Raw genomic sequence first — 4329 nt, 5'->3', positions numbered from 1 at the left:
TAATTTTTTTACCTACGTGACTTTACCGAAAGAACTAAGAGTGTAGGGTTACCGCTGTTCCGACGGGCGCGTGTTTAGATTGCACTGCATGTCTCGTTCACGGACGTCGTTTCACGTGCTGGCTGGGAATGCGCTCATCAATTTTATTATTCCAGAGAATTAGCCCCCCCCCTACCCCATATGCAGGGGCGTGGTACGCGATACGTCGGACATCGTGCGAACAAAAACACGTGGCGCACAGACTCGGAGGAGCGGTGAGCGAGTGAGTGAGGAGTGAGAGGGAGAGGACTGGCAGAGACATCGCCAATACAAGCTGTCCCTCATCAACCCTTTCATTGCACTTTGCCTGGGATCCGGTGATCTGGTAATGAAAATATATTTTATTTAAAATGTGATGAGAGAGATGGCTGGTTGTTTCCCTCTCTCGTGGTGGTGGTGGTCATCGCGCACGCCACGGTGACGAGCGAGCGCTTCAGAAGGTGAACACCACGAGGGTGCCGTCCACGCTGGTACAGAGGGCCTTTCCGGCTCCCCAGCGTTCGAAGAAGACGCGCTGCACATCACCGACATGTGTGTGATACATGGCGTGCTCCAGCCGGAGCCGTGCCTTGAGCAGGCCTCTGAACACTGGAAGCAGCACAGAGCAGCCGTTAGTGTTGTGCGCGGTGCTTTTAAGCGCCACAGCGCGTGGATTTGTAGCGTTTATTTCAATTTGTTTGCTGGTGACCTTGTGTATTTCATATCGAAATCGCCTCAGGTGCTTTTGCTGCAGGCGGCAATAAAAGTTGTTCAAAAGTCAAAAGTCTCTCTCTCTCTCCCTCTCTCTACGCGAATTCATAATGTCCACATCAGGGGCTCCGAGCGATGTTCAAGAAGCCCGATATGTGGGTGTCTCTCTCTCTCTCTGTGTCTCTCTCTCTTTCCCTCGGGGGTTCATAATGGCCACATCAGAGACATGCAGCCAGCACTGCGTGCAAGCCCTGGGTCTGGGTGTGTGTGTGTGCGTGTGTCTCAGAGGGGGGGGGGGGGGGGTCATAATGGCCATGTCCTGAAAAAAGATTGCCATGGGAATGAGTGAGGCCGTCCTGGGTAATACTTCCAATAATCCATGTCTCGAGTTTCCTGGCTAGCTGATGGCTGCTGGCCTGCTCTCCAACCCGATCAGTCAGAATCAGAAACCCTGACGCCTGCTGCTGGATATTTGGAGTTTGCGTGTCTCTCTCTCTCATCATCATCATCATCACGGTGGCTAGGAGATGTTGACTACCTCGCCTGGTCTACAGGAGATCGTGGGTTCGATCCCGACCCTGACGCCTGCTGGATATTTGGAGTTTGCGTGTCTCTCTCTCTCATCATCATCACGGTGGCTAGGAGATGTTGACTACCTCGCCTGGTATACAGGAGATCGTGGGTTCGATCCCGACTCTGACGCCTGCTGGATATTTGGAGTTTGCGTGTCTCTCTCTTTCTCTCTCCTTCCATGGTCGCGTGGATTTTTTTCTCCGGGTCCTCCGGTTTTCCCCTCCACATTTCGAATTAACATCGCGCGTTTAGAATATTTGGCTCCTGCGTTGAATGGCTGGTCACCCCGTGGTGCCCTTATAAAACTCAACGTTTAACCTATTCACGCCGGCTTGTGCCCGCCCTCACAGTCGGGCATATTTGCGGAATACACCACGCCGCCGTTGACCCTGGCCATTGACCGAGCAACCCAACGTTCCTACCAGCTCCCTCCACGTGTTTTTTAAAAAACACATTTATAAAAATGTGTTTTTAATAAATAAATAAATAACTGCTCTAACTTTTTTTTTATCTTCAGCTCCTGTAAAGTGCAAATTCTTTCGCCAGAATATTCTTGAAAGAGCAGAGAACGCACCATACTTATATATATATAAATGTAGTAAATACCAACAAACAACAACAAAGAAACTCTTAATGACCATTATCTTGGCCCTTTTATTTCAACGCAGACAGCAGGTTACTATTGCGTGCTCCGAATCAACAGCCGCCTCTGATCTCCCGTTGCAGATTGACGGGTCATCATCTACTCGTCGATATACAAAATCAATACATTTTGATACAAAGATAAAGATCCCCCCCCTACCCGTGTAGCTACCGCCGGCTGTTAGGGCAAGTGCCGTGCTCGAGAGGGTGGCGTGACAAGCACCACGCCGAGCCGCCTTTGTCTCTCCCAGTGGCTACATTTACGCCCACCGCTCCAAGGTGCTCATTTGAGGCCGAGTCGACCTAGGCGAGTCCCAAACACCGGTTCCTGATGAACCGTCGCTGATTTGTCTCGCAAGCCGCGAGCGGGAATCGAAACTCAGGTCCGCTGAAAATTACGCGAACCGCTCCTCCAAGCGTCGCATTCGAACGCGAACAATCACCAACTCAAATTTCGATTTAAAGCTTTCGTGACGGCAGGGATTCATCTTCTTGGTTCTTTCGGTAAAGTCACGTAGAAGGGAAATAATAAAATAATTAAAACAAAACATTATAAAATATAATTAAATTTCGATTTAAAGCTTTCGTGACTGCAGGGATTCATCTTCTTGGTTCTTTCGGTAAAGTCACGTAGAAGGGAAATAATAAAATAATAAAAATAAAACATAATAAAATACAATTATCACGACGTTTCGGCCACAACGCAAGCAGCCGTCCTCAGGTGAAGACCAGGTCTGTCGGGGAGACAGCGTCTGGTCTTCACCTGAGGACGGCTGCTTGCGTTGTGGCCGAAACGTCGTGAGAATTATTTTATTATGTTTTATTTTTATTATTTTATTACTTCCCTTCTACGTGACTTTACCGAAAGAACCAAGAAGATGAATCACCGACTCGCAATCGTTCGTTTCAGCGAGTCAGGGACACCCCCATTAGCGTGATGTGATCAGTGATGACAGCCACGCAAAATGCAAAATACAAAAGAACCTCCACCCACCCCCCCACACACACCATCGTGTAACCGCCGCGGGCTGCTGTTGGGATACGTGCTGTCAGCCAGTGGCGACTATTGAGGATGACACACGAGGGGGGGGCGGGTGGCCAGTACCACGCCCGGCCGCCTTTGTCTCCCCAGTGGCGATGTTTTTTTGTTTTACGACACACCGTACCGGGTTTGCTCACTTAAGGCTGAGTCGACTTAGGGGAGGCGCAGGACCGGTTCAGATAGAACACTGGTCAACAACAACAAAAACTTTTTTCTGGCCTGGACTTTGCAGCTGTTATAGACTAATTTCAGGGTGCTGATTCCAAATCTGATCTCAGATTTGCTCTATCACATCTCATTTTTATGCTATCGGCATACCCCATTTTCATTGATTTTACCCGAAATTAACTCTGTCACTTATGATTGCAAGTTGTTGCGAGTCAGTGACTGCTTTAGCGTTAAAATATGGTGCTGTATTTTTAGGATAGTGTGTTTATAATATCGTTTTATGTAGATATCCACATTTATTTGATATTTTTCTTCTGCAGTTTTTATTGAAAATGCAATATTTGATATCTCAAAACCCTGATGCGATAGACAAAAACTGATGCCAGATTTGGAATCAGCACCCCAAAATTACCTTAAAACCTTATGCCAGAAAAGGTGTGTTGACCAGTGTATATAATCGTCACCCCGTGTTGCTTGCCGACATACAAAGACAAAGATCCCCCGTGTAGTCTTAGCAGCTTGTGGGGGCAAGTGCTGCTAGCCGGCAGCACCACCTATGAAGGCCGGCATGGCGCACGAGGGGGTGGGTGGTCAGCACCACGCCCGGCCGCCTTTGTCTCCCCAGTGGCGATGTTTATTACACACCGCCGCACCAAGCAACTCATTTGAGGCTGAGTCGACACACGCGCACATACGACACACACCTTGGGGAAGAGGCCCTGTACCGTATTCTTAGGTTTTCCTTTTTTTCATTTTTTTTTTACTTGATACAGCTATCGTGCTGTGACTGTTCCACCTGAAGACGGAAGCTTGTGTTGCCTCCGAAACGTCGTGATTTTTTAAATTTTACTTTTATTAATTTTAATTTTTTACCTACGTGACTTTACCGAAAACCTAAGAATATGAATCCTTGCAGTCACGAAAGCTTCAAATCTAGAATTAAGGCCCTGTACCGGTTCATATCATCTTCACTGATTTGCGCCGGGTTGGCTCACCGCCACTGCCCCTACCACTCGCCACCGACGTCACAACGGCGCTCGTGCCAGGCTAGGTGCACGTTGTCCCTGAAACTGATTGTTCCACACCAGAAAGCCGTCTCTGGTATGGGCCAATCAGTTTCAGGGACAATGTATTATTATCGGAGTGTGTTTTTTGTTTGCATTTTGACCACAAGC

Source organism: Lampetra fluviatilis, chromosome 62, assembly GCF_964198595.1.
Source record: "Lampetra fluviatilis chromosome 62, kcLamFluv1.1, whole genome shotgun sequence".
In the NCBI taxonomy this organism is placed as follows: Eukaryota; Metazoa; Chordata; class Hyperoartia; order Petromyzontiformes; family Petromyzontidae; genus Lampetra; species Lampetra fluviatilis.
Note: the sequence above shows the minus strand (reverse complement) of the source record.